Raw genomic sequence first — 13,168 nt, forward strand, 5'->3', positions numbered from 1 at the left:
TCTCCCCCGAAGGGTTGGCGGGGGGGAGGAGGGGTGGGGAGAAATAGTTTCATCGGCCATTTGTGACAATATAATGCAGCAGAATGGAAAAATCTGAATTTCCATAGTTATTTCCGGAACTAAACTGATTAGAATAATTTCCTAGGTAGGTCAGAATCTTCTCTTCAGTAATTTTTAGAAGAAAAGGCAAAGAAAAAGTCATTGTGACACTGGCATTAAATCTGCTTGGGTGACTCAGAATGTATGTTGGCACGGCAACATGTCATGTCACGGGCTGGGGTACGGCTGAAAGCGCCTCGGGCTTCTCCATACCGTGCTGAATTTGCTTCCTTTTAGCCTTTCACATGAAAGTGTTTGAAGCTACTTTTCATTCCCTTTTGCGGAGCTGTAATCAATAGGAAGAGTGCATTAAAGCTTTCCCCACCGGTGCATTTCTCAGGGTCCTTGTGTGCTGTAATGAGAATTTGAATTTCTTGTAGAGCCTGGAGTGTAAATGAAGACTCGTCAGTCCCCCAGCTGGACAGTGGCAGGGTTAGGGCTGCGAGGTTGGTGGACATCTTTCCTGGAAGCTGTTCTCTGCTCGTTCCTGTGAAAGTTTCCACCCATACCTGCAGCCGCTCATTCAGTTGCTGGCGGGATTGACTTTCCTGAGTGCCCACCGTGTGCCCGGCTCTGGACCTGACTTTGAAATGTCAAAGGCAGCCAGACCTGGTTTTCTGCTTTAGATGCTCACAACCTGACAGAGCAGATGGACACTGGACAGGGAGACATTGCGATACGACAACAGGGTGAGAAGATTTCTGGTGTCCTTGGCTGGAAGCACTCAGAGCCGAGAGGGGGGAGCGAACCTTAAAATAGAGGCGCTGAGAAGCTTACAGAGAACGGGTCCTTGTGTCATGGCCAGGGAGGGCCAGGGGTCAAAATGGGTGACCACAGGCTTGGAGCAGCCCCTGAGAAGGCACCTGGAAGTGCCCAGGAGTTGGACACTTAAGCAGTTGATTGTTCTGTGAGGGCACCGTGTTTCTAGGAGGGAATGGAAGGCGGCAATGGCCATCCCCACTCTGAGAATAGATGCCAGAGGGGGTGACCGAGCAGCCTCCAGGCTCAATGGCCGGACCCTCTTCCCAGACTAATGCAGAGGTGGGGGCTGATTGGTGGGGTGCCCTACACGGGGGACGCGGCTCGGCGGGAAGGGCCGTCCTGCCTGGGAGCTTTTCCTTCTTCCCTCCAGGCATTAGGAAACTCTTTGCTGATCACAAGGACAATCGGGCACCAAGGAGCCCTGCGGGCCACAGGGCAGTCAGGGGCAGGGGCTGGACCCTGGGGGGCAGGGGCCGGGGCCTTGGACACCCCAGGTTTACTTTCCCGCCCATGGCAGGGATCCATTTACAGCCCAGCGCCAGAGTGGGCCAGTGTGGGGATCGCAGAACGACTCCTCTGAGCCTCGCCGGAAAGGAGCCCATGGGAGAACCTGCGAACCCAGAAGGGCCAGAGACAGTGGGGGCCATTTGGCCGCAGGGAAGGTGTGGTCCCCTGGGGCCACCTTCTCTTTACCTCACCTCTGTTTGCTGCCTGCGTGGCTCTGCTCCTGGGGAGGGTCACGGGGGCCCTGTCGCAAATGCTGGCCTTGCCAACTGTGGGCGCCCCAGACCCCCAGCTGCAGGCCAAGGACAGTGTTCCATCTCATTTCCTGCCCTGGCACCTGCTTTTTTGTTGTTGTTGCTGACATTTTTTTGTTGTGAAATATGACAAATAAACAAAAAAAACAATAAATTTCAAAGTACATTGTAACAAGTACTTTTAGAACAGATTTCAGAGTTTGGCATGGGTTACAGTTCCACAATTTCAGATTTTTCCTTCTAGCTCCTCCAAGACACTCAAGACTAAAAAGAAATACCAATATAATGGTTCATTGTATTTGCATTCAATATATTTAACTCAGTTGTTAAATCCTTTCTTCTCTGTTATAACTCCTCTTTCTCTTTTGATCCTTCTCCCAATCTTTAGGAGTATTTAGGCCATGTCCGTTCTGACTTTTTTCATATTGAAAGGAGTGTCGATAATATGGGATAAGGGAATGGAGCTGGTTGATAGTCTTGGAGAGGCTGGACCCTCTGGATTTCAGGACTTATCTGGCCTAGGAACCCATCTAGAGGTTGTAGATTTCTGGAAAGTAATCTTAGTGCTTTACACTTTAGTACAATCTCAGATAGAACTCTAGATGGCCTTTAGGGCTAGTGGGAATGACGTTTGGTAAACCATAGCAATTAGCAAAATCTAGGTGAAGATTGTCTGAGAGTAGCTTCTTGACTTTATATGAACTCTCTTAACCGCTGATACCTTATGCTGTTACATTTCTTTTCCTCCTTTTGGTCAGGAAAGCCTTGTCGATCCCACGGTGCCAGGGCCAGGCTTATCCCTGGGAGTCATGTCCCATGTTACCAGGGATGTCATGTCCTACATGGGGGGGGGAGGGTAGTGACCTTATTTGCAGAGTTGGGCAGAGAGCGAGAGAGACCACCCCAGCTTTTAAATGCTACGTATTTTCAGTAATCTACTCCATGCCCAACACTGTCTGGCACAGCCAGAGATGGTAGAAGAAGCTCCTCTCCCAGACACCTTGAGACCCTTTGCTGGCTCTCTGCTCCCTCCCCACCTACTCACCTTCTCACCTCTACCTGCTGTGAGCACCTGACTCCTGAAGCCTTGTTGGGAAGCTCTTAATACCGTTGCCCATTGCCCATGGATACGAATGTACATGGAGAGGGCTGGGGTCATCAGTGACCACCAGAAGCAGGAATAGAAAAGACCAGGGCCTTCCCTCGAGGCAGCCCAAGCTGCGGGCTGTGATTCACACCCAGTCCCCATCAGATCGCACACTTGCTGGGTCTCCTCCCTTTTCCTTTACCAGGGCCCTTGAACCTCAATCCTTGGTTTAGGCAGGGCCTGCTTTGGGGAGAACCGACCTTAGATAGGAGTAATAAATGAAATAGGAACATTTATGGCATCCCTACCAGATGCCTGCCCCTCATATAGGCTCCGAAATTCAAGTGTGGAGTTGAAGACAGACATCCGTGTGCTGCCATGTCCCATCCTGGCTGGATGAGGCCAAGTGCAATGTACAAGGGACTAATTTAGAGATGAGGAACCCAGGGGATTGGGGGAGACAATGCAGTGGGGACCACCCAGCTCTGCTGCTTGCAGTCTGAAGGCAGCCGGCCAAGCCTCAAGCCCGTGGGCTTCACCACTCTTGCCTGCGGCCTCTTGCTGGGAGGACATGAGGCATATTCATTTCTTGTTGTGGCTGGAACAAATTACCACTGACTTGGTGCACTCAAGCAACAGAAATGCATTTCCTCGTCTTTCTGGAGCTGAAGTCCAGCGCGAAGGGGTTGGCAGGCTCAAGACAGAAGCTCTTCCTCGCCTTCCCCCAGCTTCTGGGGACTGCGGGCTACCCTTGGCAGTCCTTGGCTTGTGGGTGCGCCACTCCAGTCTCTACCTCCACCTTCCCATGGGCCTCTTCTCTCTATGTCTCAGTGCCTTCCTTTCTTACAAAGACACCTGTCATTAGACTTAGAGCCCACCCTAAACTTAGTGTAGCCGTATCTGAGATCCTTAATTGCAAAGACCCCATCTGTTAGTGGGTTCTGGGTGGACATGCCTCTTGAGGAAACCCCCATTCAACCTACTGCAGGAACCCTCTAGTCCACTAACGGGGCAGACCGACAGCCCTGCTGCCATGTTCCCGTCCCAGCTCTGCCCAAGCCTTCCTTTTCTTTCTGATTTCCTTTTGGCTAGTTTTGGTTTCTCTCTTTTATATTAGAGATTTTTTTCTCAGGTATCTACAGATCTTTGGCAATCTCGTCACATTTCTCAAGGAGAGGCAGAAAGGGACTGGAAGCAGAGTGGTGAGGTTGGACTTGGGGATGAGTGAGCGTCACCTGAGAGCTGCCTCATGGGAACACAGATGGCTCCCCAGGGCAGCCCTGAAAGATCCCAGGAGGGACTTTCTTCTCAGGCTGGTCTCTTTCCAGGGAGATGTCTGCCCATCTATCCTGGAAGTAGGAACCTGACAGGTGGCATGCCAGGAAGGGAGCTGGAGACAGGTACCAGGGGGCCGGGGGAAAATATTCAGTGCATATTTTCACTAAATTGTTCTAGGTTAGTCTTTTTCCTTGCCCCCACCATCTGCTGTGTTTGGTGCCCCCAAGCCCAGAGACTGATTCGGTTTCCCCACAGGATAAACTTGGTCTTCTGTCAGCATGGGGATGGCAGGCTCCTGTGTTAGTCAAGGTTCTCTAGAGAAACAGAACCAACAGGAGAGATCTGTACATATGAGATTTTTTAAGGTGTCTCATACAACCATGGGAATGGAACAGTCCAGAATCTATAGGGCAGGCTGTGAAGTTGGCAGCTCCGACGAAGGGTCTGGACAAGCTTCACAGGAGAGGCTTGCTGGTTGGAGAAGCAGTGAAAGACTCTCCCTTCTTCCTTAAGTCTTCGACTGATTGAATTATCTCATTTGTGGAAGACGTGTTTTAGTTGATCACAGATGTAATCAACCACAGATGCAATCAGCTGACTGATGATTTACTACACCAGCCTTCCCGTTGACCAACCAGCCACGAAATAGCATTGCAGCAACCGTCAGGTCAGTGCTTCCTTGACTAGACCACTGGGCCTCATCACTCGATCAACCTGACACCAGAACGCAACCATCAAATCTCCTGGCTGGGTGAAGTGGGGGTGAGATAGGAGGGCCTCGTTGTTGCATACCAGGTTTTCAGGATCGTAATGGATTTAGTTTGCGTCCATGGTGTGCTGGTAACAACTGGCTCTCTGGGGTGAAACAGCCGTGCTTTGTAACGTTTGCTGATTTCTGCAGTGAGAATATTCCCATCCCGGGCAATGTGGGTTAGCAACGTGGCACGTCTGAAGGCAGGTCGGAAGCCACGTGTGTGGCCTCCACTGCCAAGCAGTGTCCCACCCTGGGTATATGACAGAGGTGACTCACCCCGAGAGCGTCGAGAGCAGGATGTGTAAGAGAACAATTAGGAAGTGATGGTGTTGAGTAACTTTTACCTTTGTTTTTAATGTATTTAATTGTAAGTGTATATGATTGAAGTTTTATAATGCCTATGCTTTATAATTGTGGTGGCTTGGAGGTCTGTACCCAGAAAAACATATTCCATTCTCGTGGGTTAATCCAATCCATCGTAAATAAGATCTCATCCAGGTGTCACTTCAGTTAAGGAGTGGCCCCACTTCATCAGGTGGAGCTTTATTCCAGGTAACTGAGCCCCGGAGAGAAGCCACGGAAGTGGCCAGAAGTCAACAGGACCCAGAGAAGCCAGGAGAGGCACCATGTGCATGGCCGTGGGACAGAAAAGCCAAGGACCCAGGATGTCCGTCAGGCAGCCCCAAAGAGCCACAGTCTTCTGGAGAAAGCCCTGCCTTGATAACATCTTGATTTGGGCTTCTTCTAGCCTCAGAGCCATGAGCCAATACATTCCCACTGATTAAGCCAACCCAATGCAGGGTATTTGCTTTGGCAGCCAGAAACCTAAAGCAATAACCATCTCATAAAAACTCGAAAAGGTAACAATTGGCTCCTGGAATCCTGTCTGAGCTGGCACTAGCATGCCACTGGGCCACGTCCTGCCCTCTTGCTGGCACCTGATAGCTCAGATTTCTGAGACTTTTTGGGACTTTTTATGACACAAACAGGTTTTCTTGTTGGGTCCTCCTTCTTCAGGCTTTCTGATTTCATTAAAAATTTATAACACACATACACTGTCATTATAGTGAGGTTTTGGGTAAGTATGCCAGGTATTCTTCACTATTGTTAATAATTCTTACATTAAACTTTCCTTGTTCAAATATTGGTGTTTGTTCTGTGTCCTCATTGCTCCTGACTGAGACAGAGGCAGGGGGAGATAAACTGGTGCAGTGAATCTGCTGCTTTCAACGAAAGGTCAAGCTGTTGCATGGATTTATCTTTCCAGCATGACCCACAGCCATCTGTCATTTCCACCATCAGGGCTGTTGCCTTTAGTTACATCGCTTATCATGTTTTACTTGTTGTACTCTTCCTGTTATGGGTTGAGTTGTGTCCTTCCAAAGAGATCAGTGTGCAACCTTACTTGGATGTAGGGTGGAATTAGCAAGTTAAAATGAGGTCACACTGGGATAGATGAGACTTATTCCACGTGACCAGTGTCCCTGTAAGAAGGGGAGAGGAGACACAGAAGGACACAGAGAGAAGACGGCCATGTGGCGATGGAGGCAGACTGAGTGATGCCTGAAACCAACAGAGGGCACGGAAGGATTACTGGGCGTCCTGTCCCGAGGAGCCAGGAGAGAGGCAGGGAAGAGATTCTGGGCTCAGAGGGAGCCGCCCTGCTGACAGCTTGATTTCCGACTCAGGCCTCCAGAAGTGAAGAGGACAAACATCTGTTATTTTCAGCCACTCAGTTTGCAGTCCTTCGTTTCGGCAGCCCCAGGACACTAAGAGACGTTATTAGCTTGTCTCTGTCCATCCAACTCATCCTTCCTGCACGAGCCAGAGTCTCCGGAGAGTCCCGGGCCAGATGCTGCCATAAGACAGAGATTTTTTTCCTAACCTGCGGAGCTGGTAGCCCTGCTGTGTGCACACCTGCACGGCTAAGTGTCCACGTGATTGGTTCCCAGCTCAAAGTTTTGGGGGATGATGCACTGTTTTGGGATTGGGGTAACTTCGACACTTTCACCAGTGAAATGTTTTGTGTGGCTCTTGCTCCAGTGTCCTCTCTCTGACTCCTGGAGGTAGCGTTCCCTCCCACCCTGTCTCTTCCTCCTTGAGCGATGTTCAAGTTACTAATCTCCACAAGCCTTTTACTCACCTGGAAAACAGCAGCCGCTGTCTCTGCGAGTGCCTGGTCCAGAGCGCAGATAATTGTGTTCCATCCCGTGTTCTCTTTCTCCCTTCTTCCTTCCCTTCTGCCCACTGTAAGGAACAGGTGGGCCGAAGGTGTCGTTCCCACGAGGTCTCCTCCTGAGTTAATCCCGGAGAGCAGAGCGGTTCATCAGTTCAGAATGGCGGGGTGAGGGGTGGGGCGGATAAACGTCCCCCCACCTCACTGCCTGTGAACTCGCTCACGTGGTTCTTTGCTGTGAGTTGCACATCAGGGGTTCATATGCCACCCCCCCTCTTAATGAATTGGAGCAGGGGCGACTTGGGGTGATAACTGGGGGCGACACCCCACCGAGGGCCCTGGGGCAGTCTCTGTACCACCCCCTCCCCGCCCCCGTGCCTGCGCTTCACCGCTGCAGGCTTTTCTTTGCTTTTCTTCCTTCGTAACAAATTCCAGTACCTGGGTAAAAGGCCACCCTATTTCTGCAGGGCTGCCCAGGTAGAATCCCATGGCCCAGAACTTCCCCTCTGGGGCCCTCAGGCTGCTGGTGGGGCCTGAGCCTCGGCCTACGGGAAGGCCTGGAGCCCCCTTGCCACTGTCTCAATTAGGGCAGGAGAAGAAAACGGCCCCCCTGGGAGCGGGAATGCACGCCCCACGGCGGGGCTGGGCAGGTGAGGGCTCATGGACTTGCCATCTCCAGGCTGCTCGGGCTCGCTGCCCTGTGGACCTCATCTATTTCTCTTCTGGGCTTGTCCATGGTGGGCCACACCAACCACAAGTAGAGCCAGCTTCCTTCAGAGCAAGCCTGAAGTCTGGGCCCACTGCCCTTGGGGGTAGTCTGTGAAGTCTCAGACTGCGGGTGCAGGCTAGCGTGGACTCTACGGGGAAACTGAGGCCTGGCCAGTGCACGTGTCTTGGCTGAGGTTGGCCAGCCCACGCCAGCATTGGTAACAGAGTTCAGCACGGAGCAACCGTGGGTGATTCCAAGGACTCGGGTAGAAGGGGGACGGGCTGCCTGCCCCTCTGGCCCCTGCGGTCATTCTCCATGTGTCCAGCCCTGCGTCATCCCAGGATGCACCTTGGCCTTGGGGGCTCTGGGGCAAAATAGGTTTAAGGAGGCCACATTGCATTGTGGGGACTCCCCAGTGCATGCTGGACACAGCCAAGGCCCCGCGAAGGTGTGGGATGAAGAACCCCTTGGGCTTTGCTGCCCATGGACATGTGACTTCCTCATGGACACGTGACTTCCTCATGGACACATGACTTCCGGGCCCACAGGGCTAGTTCAGGCTGCAGGGCTCATATTGAATGTGGGGAAGGCATGTAGAGTAGACACCCAGGGGTCCAGTTGGGGGTATTTTGGTTTAGAAGGTACAGGGTGAGCCCACAATCCATACTTTTGAAAACTTTCTAGGTGGTTTGAATGACCTGCCTGGTTGGACGTGTACCCAGGTACCTGAAGAAGCATTTTTAGTGGCATTTTAGTGTTTCTTGGGGCTCCTATAGGGTTTTGACCTGCCTTCTTTTGCCCTGTTTTTTCTCAACTAAAAGGTCATCTCCCTGAGCTAGGAACCAAATTATCCCTGTGCAGGGTACTCAAGGCATAGCTATTCCAGGAACACATGAATGAACAAACCAAGCCCCAAGCTCTTTGTACGACATCGTCCCCTGGAGAGCAGGAAGCATGATTGATTAAAACTTATTAAACAATTGTCTCCTACTCGAAGGCTGGTAGATACACTCAGAAACTATGACGGATAGGGAGTTAGAGTCTATGGATAGTCACTCACCAGGAGACGTCCTCAGAATTGGACAGTGCCCACTGGTTTCCTGCTCCGAGCCCTGTGAGCTCAGATACAGGCCAGTACGTGGAGTTTCACGGCTCTGATTTTAAAAACAAACGTATCTCTGTGCTCTGACTTCTAAAGTAGCATCAGGCCCACGGAATTAAAAGCAAAAACAGAAAAGCTACTGTGTTCTTCGTTTACAAAGCCAGGAGCTGCCAGCAGCTCTGACTCAAGCTCTGAATGGGTTGATCACTGCAGCCACTCCACGAGAGCCAGTCCACGGGAGACCCCTGGAAAGCCCCCAGCGCCCTGAGCAGAGGCTGGCTGTAGTGGGTCCCTGACAGAGAGGGAGAGGAAAGGAGACCTCCCCAAGCCCCACCCATTTTTCCTCAGCTGGCTTTGGTGGGGAGGTGCTGTCATCACCCCCTGACACTCTAGCACACCGAGTGTAAGGGAGAGAGGCTCGAATTTGAACCAAGACGATGGGTTGTCTCTGTAGCCACTCCCCTAGGCTCCTTCCAGATAAAAGCATCAGTCTATGCGGACCCCACAGCAAGAGCCCAGCGGATCCTGGCAGAGTCGGCCCAGCTGCTAGAGCAAAGCTTAATGCTCCTAGGAACCCAAACCCAATTTACAAAATAATTTTCCTGTTTCTGGGAGCCTTTGTCTCAAGAGTGGCCACAGCTGACGAAATACAGGTTTAGTTTACAGCATTCTCCAAAGCCAGAAGTCATTCAAAGGCCAGAGAAGATTGCATGCCGACCAGCTCAGCTGAACACAGGAAGCGTGGCCTTTGGTGTTTCACTTAAAATGAAGTAAAGATGAAAAGGAAGATTTAACATTGGGCAACATATATCAACATTTTGCTGCACAGTCCATTCCCCTTCCCCCATTCCTTTTTGATCTCTGGATTTGATCTTAGGAGATTACCCTAAGGTTGTTAAACTGACAATTGATTCTTTTTCCTGACAGTGCATAAAAATAATATTGATTGCTTTATGGATAGAAAACTTACTCTTGGAAAGCTGGATCCCCGTACTAAAAAACTGCTCGACTGGGAAGACTAGCAAACCTAAACCATGTGGCTTGGTTTTTGGTATTGAATCCCTAAATGCCTGAAATGAGATATTGTTTTTAGGGGAAGCTTAACAGAGGTTGCTTTGCTTTGAGAAGACCCTTAAGAGACGCAGCTTTCTGTTGCATTTCTAATCACAAAGCTCTGCTTTACTTTAAAAGGTACTTATTTCTGTAACAAGTGATTCTCCAATGTACAGCATCTACTTTTGGTTATTTGGTACAGAAAACTCCCATCGATGTGAAGCCTCAGCAGACGTAGGAGGTTTTTTTTTTGTTTGCTTTCTTGTACTTAGTTTCTCATGTCACCATATTCCAAGAGAACGTCTCCTTGGGGAGGTGCCTCGGTACCTCCAGAGATCAGCCTGGCACCTGGCAACAGAGGCTCATTGACTTAACAAGCAACCCAGTAAATTCAGGAGATGGCTGCTCTTTTTGGCAAGAATTCCTTCATTTAGGGAACATGCAGACAGAGTGGACCCATTTGGATTTTAGTTCGGCTCCGAGAAACTGGCCAAGGCTGGGAAGATAATGCTCGTTGGGTCAGTTCTGGCTTTGGCTCCAAATGAAGCGTGATTTACTCCACCTTGGGATGTGGGGTGAAGCCAGGATGGCTTCAGGATGAACTCCAGAACCCCAGTAGACCAGGCCTTGCTGGCTCCCGCTGGCTCCCATATACAGGGCAGATGCCAGCGAGCCAGGCTTTCACGCTAAACTTCCCCGGGGGCTGGGGGGCCACCAAGCTCAGAGCCTGGCTCCTGAAGCTACTCCTCTCTGCCCAAAAACAGCCGGCTCCTTTCGCCTGCCAAATGTGGGCTCTATTCTCTCCCTAGGACATTCCAGTGCAGGGACGGCAATGAAGCTTTGGAATCTGATGGACCTGAATTTTAATTCTCACTCTGGACAGTGACTTAGCATTTTGAGCCTGGGCTCTGCTAGAATAGGGACATCCTAGTAGTGTCCATCCCAAAGGGTGCTGAGAAAATGGACAGAGGCCTCAGACAGCATTGGGCACACCGCCCTGTGCCAGGACCTGTGGTACCGATGGCGGTCTGTGCCCCCCACCCCTACCCCGGCTCTCTGCTCTCCTTTTCCAGCCTGGCTCTGCTGTTTGACATTATTAAAATAAGACAATCGAAGTGAGGTGTGAGAAAGCCTTGATAAGTAGGCTATTACACTGCTGGGAATGCTCTGTGTCCACCCCAGGACCCTGCCAGCAAGGTTGGGGGGCAGTTATAAAGTGAACCAATCAATTAACTCAACTTCAGATTGGCAAACTTGGCGGATAAAATTTTATCCCGATGCACTGATTGCACTGCAAAGCCATCTTGTCTATCTCAAAGAAAACTTCTTTCCATATCTTCATCCTTTTAATAAATGTTTACCAGAATTTGTTTGTTCTTACATTTCAAATGGGAAGCCCTCTGCCATTAGTGTCTAAAATTCTACTGTCTGGTTATATGCATCACATCCGAAGAATGCACATATTTCTGAAAATTGGTAACAGTGGGGAAAATGAAAAGCAAGTTTCTACCCCACCTGTGATGACTCAACTCATGTAAACCTCTGCCCTAGCCAGGGCCTGATAAATCATTTTCTAAAGTCAAGTCACTCAGGTTTTGGAGCAACAGAGTCACAAAGGGATGGGCTCAAGCTTGCTGACAGCCCTTGAGGGCTTCCTGGAGGAGGCAGAATTCCTCGAGGGACCAGAATCAGAATCTGCTTCCATTTGGCCTCTTGCTGAGCACAGCCCGCAGACATCCCAGCACTTGTTGGCAGCTCTCAGGTGTGGCAGACAAGGAGGGCTCAGTTCAGGAGACGTGTCCGTCTGAGCACCCTGCCACCTGTGTCTTGTTTCACGTGAGCGTTCTCCAGCCTGTCCTCGATGTGTCAACTGAAAGCAGTTGAGAACTGGCCTACAGAATCGATAAACAGAGACTGCGTCCTACTCATCTCTGCCTTTGAGTTCTCACACACTGCTTACTCATCTCTGTCATTGGGTTTTCACACACTGCTTGGCACATAGTAGGGCTGATACACCCTTGCCAAATTAAGGAATGAATGAATGAGACCTGTGCCCTTCATAGGAAAAAAGAGACTTTGCACAATCAGGTCCAGCTGGTCAATTGATGCACTGTCACAAAAATCCCACAGATTTGATCAAGACCTAAAACGTCTATCCTCAAGGCAGCTTGGGTTCTTGAAATCAACTATCTGCAGATTTCTTGATGGAAACCAAACATCATAAATCATGCCCAGATGCAGAAGTGGCAGCACTGGGGGACATGAGGCTTCTCTCCAATTACCTGAAGTGCTTCTGTGCAGAGTGGGGCCTGCCGGCGGCCCTCAGGATTGGAGAGATGTGTAACTATTATGAGCCATCACAATGAAAGCTGGAGCTGGCCCAGCTGTGTCTTTCCCTGTGCTGGGAGTGATGTATGATGGAGACGTTACTTCAAATGGACAAGGGGTGTAGCTTCCAAACAAACCTCAGGTTGGTATCCCAACTTCCACCTCCACCCCATGATGCAGCATGAACATTGCAGAAGGAGAGGTAAACATGACTATCACTGGAATTTTTTTTTCCCCTTGAGGACAAAACTCATGAGCTGCAGTTACTGACATTTGTCTGTCTCGCTCCTCAGCTCACAGAGAACTTCAGCTCTGCTACCAAATACTCCATCTAGGATGACGGCATTAATCATTAAGCGCTACTCTTCATGCTGATGCCATAATTGATTTTTGCCAGCAGGAGCCAAAGGAGGTTTTGGAATGTTGCTTTAGTAAGAGAAACCTCACGTGATGTTTGGCTGGAGAGAAATATGGCTGTTTGGGTCACCTGTTGTCTGGGCACGCAGCTCGCTCCCTTGCAGACCTCATCTGGGGCTCCTCACTTTACTGAGATAACACTGCAACCTCAAGAGTTAAGGCCAACTTCATAGATTTTGGGGAAAAAAGCTGTTTTTCAAAACCCCCAAATGGCATCATAACCACTACATTAAAATGAAAACTCTTACTTCTGACGTGACAGCATTTAATAAGCTTGCAATGAATGACTTTTTTGTCGATTAGGTTTGAATAAATGGGGGAAAAGACCTTGAGTGCGGCAATGAATTATGCATTGAAAATCAACAGGAGAGCGGTTTTCCATGAAGGCATCCCTGACCCTGTGGCCCCCAGGCCCACGTGACCCCTGGGCTGGGAGCAAAACCCACGGCTGGGCTAAACAAAGGATTAAGTTAGCATTTTTCCATTGATCCAAGAAAAATAACGTAGAAGGTAGGTTTTCAATAATCCTGTTAATTTTATCATCAGAAACACATGCAGGCCACCTGGCCCCCTCGCGATCTGAGATTTACGAGGATTTGGTGATTGACGTTTGGGGAGCGGAGTGTCCCCCTGCATGTGTGTCCC

Source organism: Tamandua tetradactyla, chromosome 3, assembly GCF_023851605.1.
Source record: "Tamandua tetradactyla isolate mTamTet1 chromosome 3, mTamTet1.pri, whole genome shotgun sequence".
In the NCBI taxonomy this organism is placed as follows: Eukaryota; Metazoa; Chordata; class Mammalia; order Pilosa; family Myrmecophagidae; genus Tamandua; species Tamandua tetradactyla.